Source organism: Halichoerus grypus, chromosome 8, assembly GCF_964656455.1.
Source record: "Halichoerus grypus chromosome 8, mHalGry1.hap1.1, whole genome shotgun sequence".
Taxonomy (NCBI): domain Eukaryota; kingdom Metazoa; phylum Chordata; class Mammalia; order Carnivora; family Phocidae; genus Halichoerus; species Halichoerus grypus.
Genome location: NC_135719.1, coordinates 56,656,614 through 56,678,002, shown reverse-complemented (window position 1 = coordinate 56,678,002; position 21,389 = coordinate 56,656,614). Strand labels below are relative to the sequence as shown.

The window sequence follows — 21,389 nt, the reverse complement described above, 5'->3', positions numbered from 1 at the left end:
GATACATCCCCTGTTGAATTTGTACAGAAAAAAAAAATCTTGGTATGGTTCTAAATGTTCTCTTGAATAAATAAAGCAAGTGTGGGAGAAGAGTGTACAAAAATTATCTATTCCTTTCCTTTGCTTTCCTCTCCCCTACTAAAAAAGCCAATTCTGAATAGGAAAACACTGGACTAAAGAAGACTGGAATAGATAGCTTAACTGGTACGAATGGGTTGAAGTGGGGATGCTGAGATTTGTAGTTCTCCAACATTTAACTCCCTCAGAACTTTCCTATTAATCACAGCTCGTTACCACTACAAGGGCCCTAAGCAAACTTTCGAATAAGGCAAAGTCTCTGACAACTACTTTCTAAGCCTCCTCTCCCCTAACCAGCCTAGGCTCTGATGCCAAAGGGTAGCAGCAACTCTAAGTTCCCTAAACTAAGTTGGTCCTGTCCTCCAAAACTGCTCCTTTCCTTCACCCCCAAACACCCATTTCTAGGGGACTGCTCCCAATGATCTCATTATCAGATTACTGCAGGTAAATTCATACCAATACTAATGCCAAAATATCACTCCCTACATTACTTGCTAATTGCAAAAGAAAAAGCTTAGCGTGCAAAGATAATCTGTCACGATTTTATTGGCGAGATCAAATTTAGGATTACTAATAGGATAACAGATAACCCTCCTTTATGTTCCTTCTGATGTTGTATAATGTGAGGTACACTGCATGACTTAAGTATTCTTGCCAAAAATATTCAGCCTGATCTACACAAGCCTTCAGATCTAACTTCAAGTTTACAGAAAATACAGGGGATAGAAGGTACAATTTAAACCCAATGAAGAGGAAACTTAGTAAAATACAGAATGTGGGTTATTCTACAAGACTACTGGTAGCCTGGTCTCTACAAAAGGTCAATGTCATCCCAAAAAAAAGAGAGAGAGAGAGAGAGAGAGGGAACTACACTAAATTAGAAGAAAACTAAAGCAGCAAATGTAATGCATGACTGGATACTGGTTCCAAAATAAGTGACTAAAAAGGACATTTTCGGGACAATGGGGAAAATGTGAATACATACTACATACCTATATTAGACTGTAGAGATTCTTCTTAAGTATGATTACAGTATTGTAAAAGTATTGTACAGAAAATTGGTCTTATTCTTATGACATCCATATAGACACATCGATAGAATTGTCACATCTGCAATGTGCTCTGAAAATGTTCACCAAAATCATGTAAGATAGGCAGATAAAGGAAACGTGGCAAAACGGCAACACTTTAAAAACTAGGTGGTACATATGAAAGTCCAAATGGGCTATTCTTCAACTTTTCAATATGTTCGGGGAAAAAAATAACATGAAAACTTCAGGAATAAAAAGTTGAAAAGCTAAAAGTAAACTCTTAAAAACAAAAATGTAAAAGGAGCAGTTGAATAGTATTTCTTAAATTTTGTAGGTGAGCCTCCTTGCTTCTCCTCAGTCACCTTATTCCCACAAAAAAATGAAATATAGTGAATTGAGCACTGAACGAGGACTCAGACGACCTAAGGTTCTAGAAATGGTTCTATCACTTCCTAGCCATGACCTCATTAAAGACGTCTCCCTGAGGCTCTCTTTCCTCATCTTTGAAACAGTTCCATAAACAGACCAATGCAAAAGGGGTCTTGAGGTACAAATCAAGCATATCAATGACAGATACAAATTCAAGATACAATTATAACGGTATTTGTACTGATGTTTTAAAACGTCAAGAGCACACAGCCCTAACAATTCTCTAAGCAAACCAGTGCCTTCAATGGCACAGCAAGTTTCCATTTCTTAGCCTGAGTTGTCACTAATCCCCCAAGGCAGGACTTAGCACAAATGCTAAGAGGTGGCTTTTGCACTTTAAAAACTCTCTCTTAGGTTTCAATTTTATGTCTAATGGCACTAAAAGACGTCAAATTCTTCAGACCCAGTCCAAGTCTGAAAACAATAAAGTTCACGTTCACAGAATTTAAAAAAAACAAATCTCTGCAAACAAAGAGAACCCCTGGGACCAAGGTCTTCCCGTGCTTGCAGAAGCGGGTTCACTTTGACGTTTCTCCTCTCTAGCAGATTTCTCCTTAAAAGCCTTCAAACTTGAGCTAAGTTGGGAGGAACTCCCTCCATCTCTAGAGCTGGATAAAACCTCAGAGTGAGCTCATTCTTTCCGTCTCAGTAAGTAAAACCTGAAAGCTCGGTCAGTTAATTGTGTATCCAACTCCACGTTTCTCCTCAGGGCCCTTCTGGAGACAATAACGGGACTTCTAGGGCAGAGCAGGGAAGTCCCTTTGACAAGAATGAGGGTGTGAGCGTGGGATGACTCGTCACCTGGGCGGGGGGGTGGGGGCGGCGGGGGAGACAAGGGCCCTCGGGCCCGGGATGCCTGAAAGTTCGGAACCCCCTTCGGTCTCGGGCTACCATGAAGACACTCCGGGGAGCGTTGTTGTTTGGGAAGCATGGGTCCCCGCCAAACATCGGCACAAAATGTACGGCGGACCAAGGGAGTAGCAGAGAGAAAAGCCAAACCCAGGCTGGGGCAAACAGGCACAAGGCCCTGGGAGGCGAGCTGGAGGAGGTGGAGGAGGCGGAGGAGGTGGAGGAGGCGGAGGAGGAGACGGAAGAAGAGGCGGCGGAGGCCTGCGCGGCTCCGGCCTGCCGCACCGAGCCGTCTGCCGCGTCGCGCTGGGATCCCTCCCCCGCCGGGGCCGGCGCAAGATGGCGGTCCGGCCGCCGCCGCGCAGCCGGTCCCCTCCCCCGCGCCCTGGGCGCTCTCGGCAAACCGCGCCGGCCTCGACACCCCCGGCCCAGCGCCCCCGGAGTGAGGCGGCGCAGGCCGCGCGGGAGGGCCTCTGCCTGCTGCAGCGCGGGGCGGGCGGGGGCGGGGGGCGCTTACCGTGAGCGGAGCGGATCGGCCTGACTGGGGCCCTGAGGAGGAGGAGAAAGAGGAGGAGGAAAAGGAGGAGCACGAAAAACTACACAGCGGCGACGGCGGCGGCTCCCATTGCGGAGCAGCAGCTGAGCCGTGGGAAGGGGGGGGGTTCTCGTGGAGCCGGCGCGCTGCCTCATGGGTAGGCTCCGGGTCAGCTTCCGCGCGTCCGGGCTCCCTTTCTTCTCGCCGACGCGGGAGGCGGGCGCGGGCATGTGCGTCGCGTCACAGGCCTTCGAAGGCCGCGGCGCCCCGCCATGCGCAGGCTGCTGGCGAGGGCCAGGGCCCGGGCCTGGCGGGGCTGTGGGTGGCCACCTGCTTGCGGGCCCGCCCGGGGCAGCGAGCCCGAAGTCGGGGCTGCACCTCAGCCGAAGGCGTGGGAACGTGAGTTCCGGGTCCTCCCTGTGTGTAACAGCCAGTGCTCCGCAGGCTTGGAAAGTAAGAAGGTCTAGGAAGAGAGGCGCCATTACAAAGAAATACTGTGCCTGTGAGGGGCGAAGACATAAGCCAGAGGAGAAGCAGAGTCGGTGTCTTTTAATAATTGGCTAATTTTCCCATATTTGTTTCAAACATACGATGTCGCTTGTGTCTCCTTTAATTCCTAACTCTGCCATATGGATCCCTGTAATAACTTTAAAAAAAAATGTTAAATGCATTTACGAGAACACTTAGCAAGATACTGCTTGTGTAAATAACTTGCTACACCTTATATTCTGATCTGTAAGGGAAGTTTCCTCTCCCAGTTGTCCTCACAACATCAGTCAGTCTCGCTTCCCTAGATCCGTAACACACACACCAATCATTGCACAAACCCATCACTGAATTGAACTAATTCTTCCTATTTGAATTAGTTCCTTCTTTCTCATCCAGACAGCCCCCAGCTTTTCTACGGTGTTTAGCATTACAGTCACTTCCTTATTGGTTTACCACCCCCAGATCGATCTTACCAAAAGACCACTTAAATTATCCCTAGACCTGGAATGGCTATAGGTAACCATGACCTACTCCCTCCCAACGTGCCAGAGATAGTCTATCCAGGTTTCTCTTTCTTGCTGGCCCTGCAAGTAAGCTTTGCAGGAAAAGAGAATAATCAAAATAACAAACTGGAAATCTAGTTCAAAAATCTTGCCGTATTCTTAAGTCATTATAGTTCAAATATAGTTCTAATGGTTTGCAAAGCATGTTATGGTAATGAAAATGAACTGAAGATTTCACTCTGTGTTCTATAGTTTGGTCCCAGGTGTAGAGACAGAAACTTCATGTTGTTAGACCCTAGAGCTAATTTAAATCGAGGGGATGATTCATGCCAACCAAACTTACTAGAGACTGATGTACAAACCGAAATTCAAATTTATTCCTTTTTTTTTTCTTTCTTTCATGAAAAGCATATCTGCCCCAAAGACCAGAAAACTCGGGTTGACACATTTTCACTCAAAGGAAACATTTACATGAGAAGCCAAATTATAAAAGATTTCCAATGAGTATGAAATCAACACACATGAAGTAATTTAGATGACTTTTTTGATGACTCATCCTTAAAACTCCTTCCATGGCTTGTAGAGTATAACTCTCTTGGCTCTCTTGACTTCCTATCCACACTTTCCTATCATTTTTTAAGAGTTTCTCTTCCTCTGACGTGTCAATTTTCTGCCCCTTAACATTCTGTACCTACTCTTTAAGTATCCTCACAGTACTTATTTTCCTTAAGTGAGGTCATGCTCCACACCCTTCCCTGACTGTAATGGATATAGGTGATTGCCCAGCTTCCATTTCACAGCTTCATTGTGTTCACCTATGTAATTTGGGTAGAATAACCACTACCCACCCCCAATTCCAAGAGTCCAGCCAGCCTAAAACTATTAGAATTACCCTTACCTCCCTTTGAACCAGTTTTTGTTTCAGAAACCAATCAGAGTGAAGCCCAGGATTTTTGTTTGACTGTGGGAAAAAGAGAAGTTCTTTCTCTGGATGATATGGCATTGGCATTAGAATGTGAATACTGGAAGAGCTACAACTTTTTTTTACTAAGGAAAGCCAACTGATAATAAAGCTAACAGGTGGAGGAGGAAGGGCTGGGTCAATCAATCATAGGGAAAGGCAGACAATCTCTGAGAGCATCATAAGCCTCCAGTTGAAACCCATTCTAAACCCTGTGCTACCTCTAGACGTCTCTGTTATATGAGTGAATAAATTCCCTTTTCTGTTTAAGCTGAAGGGGTCCAGAATAAGCCTCTGTGACATAAAAATTATTTTTAGGCTGAAGGCATCTGAGTTTCTGAAATCTCTGATCTACCTAAAAGCAGAGCCTCCCAACAGAACTCAATTGTCATAAATCTCCTCCCAGGGAGCAACCAGGGAAGATTGGCTCTTATCACCAGAGACAATGAGAATTGTCACCACACCTAGAGTCATTGTCACCAAACTATCATCTCTCCCATCTATTCTCCTAAGGGCCCATTTATCTTTCCTAAATGTCATTGTTTTCCCCTAAGTGCACTCTTTCCCCCACCCCCCTTCCAAGAAGTCATTTGTTTTCATATAAGTGCCCTCTCCCCTCCCCTTCACCTATTAAAATGGTATATAAGCCCCAAATTCTAACCACTCCTTTGAGTCACATTTCTTGGTAAACTCCTTTACCTTGTATGTGATTAAAATCTGTCTTTTCTCTTGCTAACCTGTCCTTTTGTCAGTTTAATTCACAAGCCCCCAAAAAGTAAATCTAAGAGGGTGGAGAAAAGTTCTCCTCCCTGACAAAGCCAATTTGAGTTGGGTTTTCTGTTTATTTACAAGTGAAAGCATCCTAACTGTGGTGGAGACAATAATAAATACTCACCATGGTACTTTCCTCTTGCATACCCAGGAAACCCACATTTCCTAGTTCCTTTACTTCTGTATCAGGCCATGGGACTGTATTTGGCCAGTGCAAGGTAGGCGGTGATTTCCCAATCTAAGCCTGACCCTTAAAACCTCCAGTGATTTATAGTTCCTTTCTGTTTTTCACATTTCAGTCAGTCGGATATGGAAAATTTTGAGGAGCCAGTGGATGGCAGTAACATCAGATGGAAGGACCACAGGTCTTAATAATTGCACAGGAGCACATCTACTACACTGATCCTCATTGTACTGATTAGAGCAAAACATAAACCTTTACTGAGATATGACTGAGATTTGAGGGTTGTTTGTCACTAAATCATTAACCCTGATTAATAATAGAAATAGTGGCCTACTGTAACAAAAAATCCAAAATATGTGGCATTAGTTTAGTATAGCAGTCAGGTGGGAATTGAGGAACTGTGTAGTAGGCTGGATAACCAAAGATCCATATTAGGCAGGGGCTAAACTGTTGTCTACAATACCTTAGAAGGCAGATCAGTACAAGTACGTATTTTCTAGCTCTAAGGGAAGAGTTCTGAAAATATTAATAGTAGATGTTGGTGATTTTTTTATATGATTTGTAAAATACTACCAGAAAGAGATTAGCATGGAACAGAATTAACCAGTTTACAAAAAAAATGAAAGAAAATAGAGAGAATCCAGCATTTGGGCCGCCTTGCAGAGTTTGAAAACACAATACTTCTAGATTCCTAAGAGAAAGAGCTGTATTTTAAAAGGCTTTGAGCAAGGAAGAGCCTCAGTAGGATTTGAACAGAATGACTCAGCCTTTAGGAAAAGATCAGATTATACATGTTGTTTCAGATAGTATCTATTGTTTCAGATAGCCTCAAAGAAGCAGCTACTATTTTTTCCCCAGGTTTATTGATGTATAACTGACAAAATTGTATATAAAGTATACATGATGATTTGATATACATATCCATTGTGAAATGATTACCACAAAGGTTAGTTACCACATCCATCCCCTCAAATAGTTACAGTCACTTTGTATGTGTGTAGGAGACAGCTTAAAATCTACTCTCTTAGCAAATTTCAAGTATACAATACAGTATTAGGCTATACATTAGATCCCCAGAACATATCTTATAATTGAAGAGGCAGCTATTAAATTGAGAGAGAGAATTGATTAAGAAAGTAGAGAAATAAGGCAGCTTTTAGAACCATGTCCCCCGGGCGGTGGGGGGTGAATATTGTTGGTGCTTCAACCATTACTTTTGGATATCTATCCACCTTTTTTGGGTGCTCCCCTTTGCCACAAGCTCCACTGTGCCTTTACTTCCAACAGCCAGGATCTGCAGCTCTTTTACAGGGGACTACCCTTAGGCTATTAGAACCACTTTGCCTGCCTTCACAGAGACTGAAAGTACCTGGGAACTTATATGCCCATAAGACCAGCTCTTAACCAAGGACTGATAAATGCAGGAGTGTGGATGCCCTAACTTCCTTGTCCTGGGTGAGAACAACTTTGAGGCATGACTTACACTCCAGAATTCCCCTGTAGGACCAGGCTGAAGTGACCTTCTGTAGTCTTTTGTCTAATGTACCCCTGCTGATGTGCATGTTAAGCTATTCTGCCAGCTCCAAAGCCACCCTTCTTACCTCATCTTTTGGGATGCTGGGAGCCGGTATTCTACAGAGCCATTCTGGGCTTTGCCAGCTGTTCCCGGTTACATTTCGCCAATAGAGGGCCCTAGAGGGAGTCTGCAAGGCTGAAGGAGGAAGAAGGGACTTGCTCCTTCCTGTTTACTTTGCTTTATGTTTCTGTCTTCATGAATCCAACAACAGTGACAACTCGTTCCTGCGGCAAAGGCTGAATCTACTTTACAGTTTTCCCAACATTTGCAGAACTAGTCTTATTGTACCCCCACAGAGATATCAACACCAGCTACCATCACCCCCTCCTCAGTAGTCTGGGTCCCAGCTCTATGGTATCTCTGCTCCAAGCACAGAGACTCCAACACCAGGTGAGCAGTGCCCCTTTCTCAGAGGTCTGAGTTTCAGCTCCAGGGGGCCATTCCCCCAAGCTTCTAAGTGTCTGTTATGGACTGCATATATGTGCCTCCCCACCCCCCCCCACCCCCGCCCAATTCATGTGTTGAAGCCCTTACCCCCATTGTGATAGTATCTGGAGACAGGGCCTTTCAGAAGTAACCTTGAGATCTCTCTCTCTCATTCATTCTCTCATTCTCGTTCTTTCTTCTTCTCTTTCTCTCTTTCTCTCTCCCTCTCCCTCCCCTTCTGTCCCTGCTCCCACCCCCCACCCCTCCTTCAGGATACAGCAAGAAGGCTCATGTCTACAAGCCAGGAAGCTGGTTCTCCCCAGGCACTGAATCTGCCACAACTTGATCTTGGACTTCCCAGCCTCCGGACTGTGGGAAAGAAATGTTTGTTGTTTAAGCCACCAGTCTATGGTGTTTTTGTTATAGCAGCTCGAACTAAGACACTGTTAGTGATTCAAACCTCTTTGTTCCCTCAGCCCTAGAGGTGGTAGCTGCTTCCTGCAGTCTCCACCTCCATAATATTTAGTGTTATCTTTTTGCCATTAATAATTCTTTATTTTCAATTCTCTTTGTTAAAATAATTAGTATGCTCCCGTCTCCTAACTGGATCCTGAGTGATACACTTGGCTTCCTCTTCTTCTTTGTCTGGCTTTCCCCACTCTCATACAATTTTCTTAATAAGTCATTGTTCACAAATCCTCTTCTTAGGATCTGCTTCTGGGGAATTCAATCTAAAACAGTCGCAGAAAGAACTCTGGGTTCTTAATGGCATATTGAACTGACTGGAAACAAATGGATCAGAAGCCTACTACATTTTTGAGGAAGCTGTATTGTCAAAGTAACCATGCACCTAATCTAAAATCATTTTTAATTGTTAAAGTTGTAAAACCATCTTTGGTTGACCACAGCCTCTCCAAGTATGAAATCTCTATAGTCTCCAGGAGAGTGAAGTCTCATTCAGATATGGCCATGGAAGATTATAAACAAGGAAAACTTTCCCAAGGGTAGAGCCAGAGGAAATGGAGAAAGAGAGTAACCTGGTTAACTTGACGTGTTGACTTGACTGGGCTAAGGGATGTCCAGACAGCTGGTGAAACATTATTTCTGTCTATGAGAGTGTTTCCAAAAGAGAGAAGCATTTGAATCAGTAGACTCAGTAAAGAAGATTGCCTTCACCAATGTGCGTGGGCATCATACAACCTGTTGAGGGCCTAAATGGAACAAAAAAGACAGAGGGAGAGTGAATTCACTCTCTCTGCTTGAGCTAGGATGTCCACCTTCTCCTACCCTCGGATATCAGCACTCTTGGCTCTTGGGCCTTTGGACTCAGATCAGGACTTACACCATCAGCTCCCCTCATTCTCAGCCTTCAGATTTGTACCAAACACACCACTGGCTTTTTGGTTCTCCAGCTAGGTATAGATACAGATACAGATATATAGAAATGAAGAGGGGCGCCTGGGTGGCTCAGTTGGTTAAGTGTCTGCCTTCGGCTCAGGTCATGATCCCAGGGTCCTGGGATTGAGCCCCGCATTGTGCTCCCCACTCAGCAGGGAGTCTGCTTCTCCCTCTCCCTCTGCCACTCCCCCTCCTTGTGTGTGCTCTCTCTCTCTCTCTCTGCCAAATAAATAAATAATTTTTTTAAAAAATGAAGATACATATCTATATCTATTTACCACCTATTGGTAGTTTCTCTGGAAAACCCTAATATAGAGAGTATCTCACCAAAAGCAGAATTAGAGGTTTAACACCTAACCAAGGAAACTTCTTCACCCCTGGTATAAAGGGCCTTCAAAATGTCTTGTAAGCAGGATTTCAGAATTGTTCTGAAGCTGTAACTGCCATGTCTCACATTCTGCTCCTTTCCTACCAAGAGTGTCTTTTGCAGCTATCCTCTTTCACTTCTACCATCCTATATTGGGTGGGAGAAGTGGATTGTTTGTCTTTTTAGTTCATAGGTCATAGGTCACCAGACCAAGAAAAGTCACATCCAGATCTGATGAAGAAATCTGTGCCCCATCTGGGACTTTAAGCTAGATGCAATGAATGACTTGATGGGACTTTGGGTTCTCTCCCTTGGAAAGAGGTTAGTGTGAGGGAGGAAAAGATAAATGGTATTTGGGACTAGAAGGGTGGATTAAAGACGGAGATAGGGCGCCTGGGTGGCTCAGTCAGTTAAGCAGCTGCCTTCGGCTCAGGTCATGATCCCAGGGTCCTGGGATCGAGCCCCGCATCGGTCTCCCTGCTCAGTGGGAAACCTGCTTCTCCCTCTCCCACTCCGCCTGCTTGTGTTCCCTCTCTCGCTGTCTTTCTCTCTGTCAAATAAATCAGTAAAAAATCTTAAAAAAAAATGGAGATAATCACTTACTTTCCTCCTCTGAACATTTCCCATCCCTTTTACATTCAATTAGCAGCATGTAACTTGTTCAGGCCAGTGGAATGTCATCAGAAGCGGTTTACGCCAATGCTACCGAAGTATGGTTCAGAGACCAGTATTGTTCCATGATTTATTTGTTTCTCATCCATAACAAGGTAAGTACAGCAAATGAAAATGTTTAGAAACTTTTATAGAAATTAAACATTCTCACAGCATCTTTATTGTCTTTTACAAAAGTAATAGTCTGCAACAGATTGGAAAGTTTTTAAAAAGTGGTCCTTTGCTACAGATAGTTTGAGAAGATGTGTGCTAACAACACTTCTAGCTAACAACACTTCTAACACCTCTTTACATTCTTCCCAGACCTTTTTGTTCTTCAGTTGGTCATGTGCAGAGATCTACCAGAGTCCTTGAAGCCCTAGGAAACAGTGGAGGTACTAGGTAGAAGTAACCTGGGGTTTCTGAATGATTAATGGAACAGAAACACCCCCCGCAACAAACACATAAATATTCACTAGACTATAAGGTGAAAAATAAACTTTAATATGTTAAGTCTCTGGGATTTGGGGATTATTTTTTTGAGTACCTAGTATTAGTTATCCAAATACATTGTTACTGAATTTTCCTATGACATTGACTTTTATCTCTATTTTCATGATTCCTGAATTTATATCTTCAAAGCACACCCCTCTGCAAAGCCTCAGAGCCATATACCTCATCATATACTTGACAATCCCATTTGGACATCCCACAGGACCTAAGAACTCAACATTTCTAACACTTAATCTACTATGCTCCCTTCTTTTTCTCTATTTTGTTTTGTTCAGCCATATCGGCATCCCTCCAACTGTCCAACCCTGAATCCTGGGAGTAACCCTCAAAAGGAGAACCTTCTCTAGTGTCCATCATAACCCATCAACCCTATACCAACTTCTGAAGGTTCTACCTTCTTCGCATCTTTCCAATTCTTACCCTACTCTTGATTTCTAGTTCCTCTATCTCACTTGAGTGACAATATCTTCTATTGTACACTCCTGCAATTAATTCCTTCCAACATGCTTTCTAAAAAGCAAATCTAAGTATGTAACATCCATGCTTTAGAAATATATCCATTTTTTGCATTGGCCTTAAGACATAACTCATGCTCCTTAACATGGTGTGCTAGATACTATGGATAAACTACTTCAATCTTCATTCCACTCTCCTTCTAATTGGAGATGATAGGAAGCTAAACAAAACAAAAGACCAAAAAACAACTATATTCTCCATACAGCCTCTGATTTCTATCCCTCTAGCCCTTTTGCTAATATGGCAGTTCCCTGGATTTAATACCTTTCTATCTGAAATACCTAAAGTAGTTTCTATTTCTTGCACCACCACCTGACCAACTGACATGACATGCAAGGCTTTCCATGATCAAGCCCCGATTTCTCTCACCAACCTAATCTCATGATGCTCTTTCCTGCTGCCACTTCATACATATCCATCCGCATACATTGTAGTTGAGCCATTGCAGATGAGCTGAACTATCTCCTGGTCCTCGAATGTACCATGTTTTCCTTGTTCATGTTACTCCTCTTCAATTTTCTAACTCCTATTGATTCTTTAAGATTCAACTTGAACCTTACCTACTTGGGAAGCCTTCCCTGATATCTCTGCCCTCATCTGCCGGCTTGTAATAAAAGATTTCTCATTCTTTCCTTTGCCACCTAGCATGTGAGCCTCTACCTATGTCTGAGATAGTCCCATTCTTATGGGACAGAGGCTTCCATCTCTATGGAAATTGAAGATGTCAGCTCCTTGCTTTCCCACTTCACCTGTAGTTAGGGAATGTGCACATGATCTAGGATCTGTCAGTCAGACATGACTACCCAAGATTATGAATCAGAAGCTAATGGCATGGTTTTCTTGAGAACTCTGACAATGTGTAGCAGGAGAGAAGGCACCTAAAACCAGTGTCTAGAGGCCGTAGTGCCAGTAGTTCTAGCAACAGAGGCGTGGGCAGCTTGAGCTGGAGTGTCTGCGCTACTGGCAATAACAATAATGTCTTCTCCAGCCTAGTTTTGTGGGATTTTAAAAGTTGTTCTTGGCTGCATGCACTCTGAGACTGATTTTTAAGGCTTCTAAGAGGCTATATACTAATGAATAGCTCCTTAATAGATTCCTTTTATGCCTAAATAAGCCAGAGTCTGTCTGTATGACTTAAAACCAAGAATTTTGATTTATATAATATCCTCCCTGCTCTCTCCTATTGCACATCATATGTAAGTTGAATTATTGCTCAGCAAATATTTCCTCCTGTATACTCCGGATATACTTTCCTGCTCTATTGGTGTTGGGCTTGATCATATGTTTTGCTTTGGCCAATGAGATGTCAGCATTTATAATTCAAAGAGGGGCTTAAAATACGCTCATGTGCTTGAGCTTTCCCTCCTGTGCTCCAATGATGAGAAGAGCATGTCCCAGGTGGCTGGTGATTATTCAGCCTGGGCTGCATAGTGAGACACATGGACAGACCACATACCTCAAGTAGCCAATGGTCCAAAAATAAGGGACACAGAGAGCCTCCCTGAACCCTATCAGCATTGTTGAGCTCAGAACCTGGAGCCTGGAGTCTTAGCTAGCCATCCCACAGACTATAAGCAAGAGAATAAGTTTACTATTTTAAGTCACTGCATTCTTCTTTTCTTTTTGATTTCTTATTTTTTTTAATTGAGGTATAACTGACATAACATTATATTAGTTTCTGGTATACAACATAATGATTCAATACTTGTATATATTGCAAAGTGATCACAATAACTGTAGTTAATATCTGTTATCATACATAGTCACAAAATATTTTTTCTTGTGATGAGAACTTTTAAAATTTACTCTCTTAGCAACTAATGATGTAGTATTGTTAATTATAGTCACCATGCTATACATTATAACCCCATGACTTATTTTATAACTGAAAGTTTGTACATTTTGACTCCTTTCACCCATTCAGCTTAACCCCCAATCTCTGCCTCTGGCCACCACCAATCTGTTCTCTGTATCTATGAATTTGATTCTTTGCCTGTTTGTTTAGATTTCACATATCAGTGAGATCGTGCAGTATTTATCTTTCTCTGTGTGACTTACTTCACTCAGCATATTGACCTCACCATCCATGTTGTCACAAATGACAAGATTTCATTCTTTTTTATGATTGAATTACATTCATTACATACATTTTTACATATATTACATCTATTTTTTATTTTTTTTAGGTATCTCCATACTATTTTCCATGATGGCTGCACCAATTTGCATTCCTACTAACAGTGCACAAAGGTTCCCTTTTCTCTACATTTTCACCAACACTTGTTTTTTCTTATAATAGCCATTCTAAAAGATGTGATGTGATATCTCATTGTGGTTTTGGTTTGCATTTCCCTGATGATTAGTGATGTTGAACATGTTTTCATATACACATTGGCCATCTGTATGTCTTCTTTGGAAAAATGTCTATTCAGATCCTCTGCCCATTTGGTTTTTTGCTATTGAATTGTATGAGTTCTTTATATATTTTGGATATTAACCCTTTATCAGATTATGATTTGCAAATATTTTCTCCTATTCTAAGTGACTACATTCTTATGTAACATTGCATTTATAGCTAATACAGTATGTAATTAGTATTAATAGCTATAGTAGAAGTCTGCCTGTGTTGTAATTATTGTCTATTTCTCTCTACTAAACTGTAAGCTTGTTGAGAGTGGAGACTGTGTCTTATTAGTCTTTACATTTTCGGTGATTATCACAAAACCTATACCAAGCCTCAGTGAATGTTTGATGAATTAATAGACAAGTAAATGAATGAATGACAAACACTCTAAAAAACTGCATTTTTTTTTTTTTTTTGTCTATTGTACCATTATAGGGAACTTACAGAACACTTCTTTATTAAATGATTTCTTCTTCAGTCAAAATTGGTAAAATTTAGGGATGCCTGGGTGGCTCAGTCGGTTAAGCATCTGCCTTCGGCTCAGGTCATGATCCTGGGGTCCTGAGATCGAGCCCCACATCAGGCTCCTTGCTCAGCGGGGAGCCTGTTTCTCCCTCTGCCTGCCGCTCCCCCACTGCTTGTGCGCTCGCTCTCTCTCTCTGACAAATGGATAAATAAAATCTTTTTAAAAAAATTGGTAAAATTTATTAGATTAAGCTGGATTGAATTATTGCATGGTAATACAACCATACTTTCCTGAGACTACTCCTTTTTTATTTTACTTGGAATTTTGGGTCCTCCTCAATGAGGTAAAAACACAGGTTCAGCTCATAATAAATATGTTCAATTAATTTCATTTCAGTTTTCTTTCCATAACTCATTAGTTACTGATTTACACACAAACTTCTACTACTTCTGTAGATAGTTTGTTACTTCCATTATGTATAGATTCTACTAGTTTCTTTTTTAAATATTAAACAAATCCTTGCTTTCAAATTTGGACATATTTAGTAGTGTCTCACTGTTTCATGCACCAAATACCTAACTGATAGCTGAGACTTTGTGAAATGAATTTGGCATTTGTTGTATTAATAGTTTCCCGAGTCTGTAAAATTTTCATGTAATCATTTTAACTAGGGAACATTTTGGTTCAGACTAAATAGAAACTTGTGCATGTTTTTTATTTTGACAAAATATAGAAAATTATTTTTCTCAACCCATTCCTAAATTTCATAAAATTACATCTTCAATTGGAGTAAAAATCTAGGATGTGATGAGGCTTAGAGATCAAGTGAGTTTAAGGAATGAGGTGCAAACAACAAAAGTGAATTTATATTTTGTCATGCTCTTGACCATTTTGATGAATCTGTAACAATTGCATCAAAGTGGCCATGTGAAGAAACAGAATTCAGAACTATGTATATGTCCTGTCTCCATTTCTGAGTTTAAGCTCTAAAGCGTGCTAGGGTACTAGGTCATATAGGCAGATATATTTCTTTAATTATTATAAGCGATAATATTTGTAAGGGATAAACAGGTGGAACTATGTAATATAATCTCTAAATATGTTGACTGAGGGGGCACCTGGTGGCTCAGTCATTAAGCGTCTGCCTTTGGCTCAGGTCATGATCCCAGGGTCCTGGGATCGAGCCCTGCCTGCATCGGGCTCCCTGCTTGGCAGGAAGCCTGCTTCTCCCTCTCCCACTCCCCCACTTGTGTTCCCTCTCTCGCTGTGTCTCTCTCTCTGTCAAATAAATAAATAAAATCTTTTAAAAAAATTAAAAAATAAATAAATATGTTGACTGAGTACACATGAACAGCATTTAGTCATGAAATAAAAATATAACACATTTCATCCAAAACATTTAATGATATACATAATCATAGTTCTGCATCATAATGAAACATAGTTAACAATGAATTCACAAAAGTGATAATCAGTGATTTTTTTCCAGATTATTGGGATATAATTGACACATAACATTGTATAAATTTAAGATGTAGACCATAACGATTTGATATATGTATATATTGCAAAATGATTACCACAATAAGTTTAGTTAACATCCGTTAGCTCGCATAGTTACATTTTTTTTCTTGTGATGAGAACTTTTAAGATCTACTCTCTTAGCAGCTTTCAAATATGCACTACAGTATTGTTAATTATAGTCACCTTACATTACTGTATTTTATATCCCCAAAACTTATAACTGTAAGTCTGTACCTTTTGAATACCTTCACCCATTTCCTGCACTCCCCAGCCTCTGTCTCTGGCAACCACCAATCTGTTTCCTCATTTTATGAGTTTTTTTGATTACACATATAAGTAAGACCATGCAGTGTTTGTCTTTCTCTGTTTGACTTATTTCACTTAGCATACTGACCTCAAGTTTCATCCATGTTGTAGCAAATGGCAGGATTTCTTTCTTTTTTTTGGTCGAGTAATATTTCCTTGTATATATAAGGAATATGTATAATATTGTATATATGTACAATAAATTTTCTTTATTCATTTATCTAACAATGGACACTTACTTAGGTTGTTTCCATGTCTTAGCTATTGCAAATAATGCTACAATAAACATGGGGTGTAGATATCTCTTCAAGACAGTGACATCCTTTCATTCAGATATATACCCAGAAGTGGAATTGCTGGATCATATGGTAGTTTTATTTTTCATTTTTTGAGAAACCTCCGTATTATTTTCCACAGTGGCTGCACCAATTTACATTCCCATCAACAGAATATAAGGGCTACCTTTTCTCTACATCTTTGTCAGCACTTACAACTTTTTTTTATAATAGCCATCCTAACAGGTGTGAAATGATATCTCATTGTGGTTTTGATTTGCATTTCCCTGATGATTAGTGATGTTGAGTGCCTTTTCATATACCTGTTGGCCATTTGAATATCTTTTTTGGAAAAATGTCTTTTCAGATCCTTTGCCCATCTTCTAATTGGATCATTTGTTTTGTTTTTTGGGGAGCTTTTTTTTTTTTTTCTTTTTCTTTTTTTTGGTTTTGGGTCTTTGTCTGTTTGTTGGTTTTGCTATTGAGTTGTATGAGTTCTTTATATATTTTGGATATTAATCCTTTATCAGATATGTGGTTTGCAAATATTTTCTCCCATTCCATAGATTGACCTTTCATTTTGTTGATCATTTCTTTTGCTGTGCAGAAGCTTTTAACCTTGATGTAGTTCCACTTGTTTATTTTTGCTTCTGTGGCCTATGCTTTAGATGTCATACCAAAAAAATAATTGCCAAAACCAATACCCAGGAACTATTCCCCTATGTTTTCGTCTAGTATTTTTATGGTTTCAGGGTTTTTTTTATTTTTTATTGTTATGTTAATCACCATACATTACATCATTAGTTTTTTAAATATTTTTATATTTTTTAAATTTTTTATTGTTATGTTAATCACCATACATCATTAGTTTTTGATGTAGTGTTCCATGATTCATTGTTTGTGCATAACACCCAGTGCTCCATGTAGAGCGTGCCCTCTTTAATACCCATCACCAGGCTAACCCATCCTCCCACCCCCCTCCCCTCTAGAACCCTCAGTTTGTTTTTCAGAGTCCATCGTCTCTCATGGTTTGTCTCCCCCTCCGATTCCCCCCCTTCATTCTTCCCCTCCTGCTGTCTTTTTTTTTTTTTAACATATATTGTATTATTTGTTTCAGAGGTACAGATCTGTGATTCAACAGTCTTGCACAATTCACAGCGCTCACCATAGTACATACCCTCCCCAATGTCTATCACCCAGCCACCCCATCCCTCCCACCCCCCACCACTCCAGCAACCCTCAGTTTGTTTCCTGAGAGTAAGATCTTATATTTAAGTCTTTAATCAATTTTGAGTTAATTTTTGTGAGTGGTATAAGATAGGGGTCTAGTTTCATTCTTTTGCATGTGAATATCCAATTTTCCCAGCACCATTTATTGAAGAGACTATCTTTGTTCCATTGAGTATTCTTGGCTCCCTTGTCAAATACTAGTTGATCATACATGCACGGGTTTATTTCTGGGCTGTTATTTCTGTTCCATTGGTCTATGTGTATATTTTTATGCCATCATACCATTCAGATTACTATAGCTTTGTAATATAGTTTGAAATCAGGTAGCATGTTGCCTCCAGCTTTGTTCTTTTTTCTCATGATTGCTTTTGCTATTCAGGGTTTGGGGTTTTTTGTGTTTTTGTTTGTTTGTTTGTTTGTTTTTGTGGTTCTGAACAAATTTTAGTTTTTTTCTATTTCTATGAAAAATGCCATTGGAATCCTGATAAAGATTTCATTGAATGTATTGATGGCTTTGGGTAGTGGACATGGGATGTGAACATGGGATATCTTTCCATTTATTTGTGTCTTCTTCAATTTCTTTCAAGATCTTATAGTTTTCAGTATACAGATCTTTCACTTCCTTGGTTAAATGCTAAGTATTTTATTGTATTTGACACCATTGTAAATGTGATTGTTTTCTTTATTTCCCTTTTCAGATAATTAATTATTAATATATAGAAATGCAACTGATTTTTGTATGTTGATTTTGTATCCTGCAACTTTACTGAATTCGTTGATTAGATCTAACAACTTTTTCACAGAGTCTTGAGGATTTTATATATATAAAAGTATGTCATGTGCAAACAGAGACAATTTTTTTTTCTTTCCAGTTAGGATATCTTTCTTTTTCTGCCTGATTGCTCTAGGTAGGACTAGTACTATGTTGAATAGGAGTGGTGTGGGGTGGCACCCTTGTCTTATTCCTGATCTTAAGAAAAGCCTTCAATCTTTTACCATTGAGTATGGTTTGTCATATGTGGCATTTATTATGTTGAGGTACATTCCTTCTATACCCAATTTGTTGAGAGGTTTTTTTTTTATCATGAATTGATGTTGAATTTTGTTAAATGCTTTTTCTGCATCTATTGAGATGATCATATGATTTTTATTCTTCATTCTATTAATATGGTACATTTATTGGTTTGCATATATGGAACCATCCTAGTATCATCCCAGAGACGAATCCCACTTGATGATGGTATATTATCCTTTTATGGTGCAGCTGAATTCAGTTTGCTAATATTTTGTTGAGAAGTTTTACATCTATTCATCATGGATATTGCGTTATAGTTTTCTTTAGTGTCCTTATCTGGTTTGGAAATAGGGTAATGCCTCACCTGTGAAATGAGTGAGTCTGAGAGTGTTTCCACCTCTTTACCTTTTTTTGGAAGAGTTTGAGGATTGCCATGAATTCTTCTTTAAATGTTTGGTAAAAGCCACCAGAAAAACCATGTGGCCCTAAGCTTTTTTTTATTGGGAGGTTTTTGATTACTGATTCAATCTTCTTACTCATCATTGGTCTATTCAGATTTTGTTTTTCTTCCTGAGTCAGTTTGGTGGGTTGTATGTTTCTAGGAATTTACTTATTTCCTCTAGGTTGTCTAATTTCTTGGCATATAATCATTCACAGTAATCTCTTATGATTCTTTGTATCGTGGTATCAGTTGTAATGTCTCCTCTTTCATTTACAACTTTATTTTTGGTTAGTCTGGCTAAAGATTTGTCAACTTTGTTTATCTTTTCAAAGAACCAACTCTTAGTTTTGCTGATTGTTTCTATTATTTTCCTGTTCTCTATTTCATTCATTTCTGTTCTAATCTTTATTATTTCCTTACTTCTGCTGCTTAGGGCTTAGTTTTTTCTTCTTTTTCTAGTTCCTTGAGGTGTAAAGTTAGGGTGTTTAGTTGAGATCTTTCTTTATTCTTTTTTTTTTTAAAGATTTTATTTATTTATTTGACAGAGAGAGACACAGTGAGAGAGGGAACACAAGCAGGGGGAGTGGGAGAGGGAGAAGCAGGCTTCCCGCCGAGCAGAGAGCCTGATGTGGGGCTCGATCCCAGGACCTTGGGATCATGACCTGAGCTGAAGGCAGACGCTTAACCACTGAGCCACCAAGGCACCCCGAGATCTTTCTTTATTCTTGATATGTGCATTTATCATTATAAACTTCTTTCCTCTTAAAACTGCTTTTACTGTATCCCACAAGTTTTGTATTTCCATTTTTGTTTGTCTCAAGACTTTTTTCTCTTTTGATTTCCTCTTTGGTCTATTAGTTGCTCAGGATTGTGTTGTTTAATTTTCATGTATTTGTGAATTTTCCAGATATCCTCTTGTTCTAGTTTTATACCATTGTGGTCATAAAGGATACTTAGTATTATTTCAATCTTAAATTTGTTAAGTCTCCTTTTGTCACCTAACATATGATATATCCTGGAGAATGATTTGTGTGCACTTGAGAAAAATGTATATTCTGCTGCCATTGGATGGAATATTCTGTATATGTCTATTAGGTCCATTTGGTCTATACTACTGTTCAAATCCACTGTTTCCTTATTGATTCTCTGTCTGATCTATCCATTGTTGAGAGTAGGGTATTGAAATCCTCAACTATTTTTTAATGCCTTTTTATTTTTTTTAAATTTTTATTTAAATTCAATTTAGTTAACATATAGTGTATTATTAGTTTTAGGGGTAGAATTTAGTAATTCATCAGTTGCATATAACACCCAATGCTCATTATATCAAGTGCCCTCCGTAATGCCCATCACCCAATTACACCATCCCCCCACCCACCTCCCCTCCAGCAACCCTCAGTTTGTTTCCTATAGTTAAGAGTCTTTTATGGTTTGTCTCCCTCTCTGTTTTTATCTTATTTTATTTTTCCTTCTCTTCCCCTATGTTCATCTGTTTGTTTCTTAAATTCCACTATGAGTGAAATCATACGAAATTTGTCTTTCTCTGACTTATTTCACTCAGCATAATAACCCTTAAGTTCCATCCACATCGTTGCAAATGGCAAGATTTCATTCCTTTTGATGGCTGAGTAATATTCCATTACACACACACACACACACACACACACACACACACACACACACACCACACTTTCTATATCCATTTACCTGTCCATGTCCATTGACATGTGGGCTCTTTCCATGTTTTGGGTACTGTGGACATTGCTGCTATAAACATTGGGGTGCGTGTGCCCCTTCGAATCCCTATGTTTGTATCCTTTGGATATACTTAGTAGTGCAATTGCTGGGTTGTAGGGTAGTTCTATTTTTAACTTTTTGAGGAACCTCCATACTGTTTTCAAGAGCGGCTGCACCAGCTTGCATTCCCACCAACAGTGTAAGAGGGTTCCCTTTCTCTGCATCCTCACCAACATCTATTGTTTCCTAAGTAGTTCATATTAGCCATTGTGTTAGCCTCATTCTGTTTTTGATTTGTATTTCCCTGATGATGAGTGATGTTGAACATTTTTTCATGTGTCTGTTAGCCATTTGTATGTCTTCTTTGGAGAAATGTCTGTTCATGTCTTCTGCCCATTTTTTAACTTTTTTTTTGGAGGGGAGTTGATAAGTTCTTTATAGATTTTGGATACTAGCCCTTTATCTGATATGTCATTTGCAAATATCTTCTCCCATTCCACAGGTTGCCTTTTAGTTTTGTTGATTGTTGTGTAAAAGCTTTTTATCCTGATGAAATCCCAATAGTTCATTTTTTGCTCTTGTTTCCCTTGCCTTTGGAGATGTGTCTAGCAAGAAGTCAAAGAGGTGGCTGCCTGTGTTGTCCTCTTGGATTTTGATGGATTCCTATCTCACATTTAGGTCTTTCATCTAATTTGAATTTATTTTTGTGTATG

General features: G+C 39.9%; 1 protein-coding gene across 11 annotated transcripts in view; it reads right to left on the bottom strand.

The window, feature by feature from the left end:
• The window catches only part of ZNF280D (zinc finger protein 280D), a 302,477-nt gene that overhangs the window by 126,027 nt on the left and 155,061 nt on the right, over window positions 1-21,389 (bottom strand). Inside the window, exon 1 of one of the 11 annotated variants that reach the window (XM_036106996.2) lies at window positions 2,905-3,077. The exons of 6 other annotated variants lie outside the window; for them this stretch is intronic. The gene's annotated coding sequence lies outside the window, so the exon portion shown is untranslated. Of the gene's footprint in view, window positions 1-2,904; window positions 3,078-21,389 lie in introns of those variants that run through there. 4 more of the 11 variants (XM_036106998.2, XM_078079287.1, XM_036106992.2 and 1 more) reach the window with 4 other exon arrangements.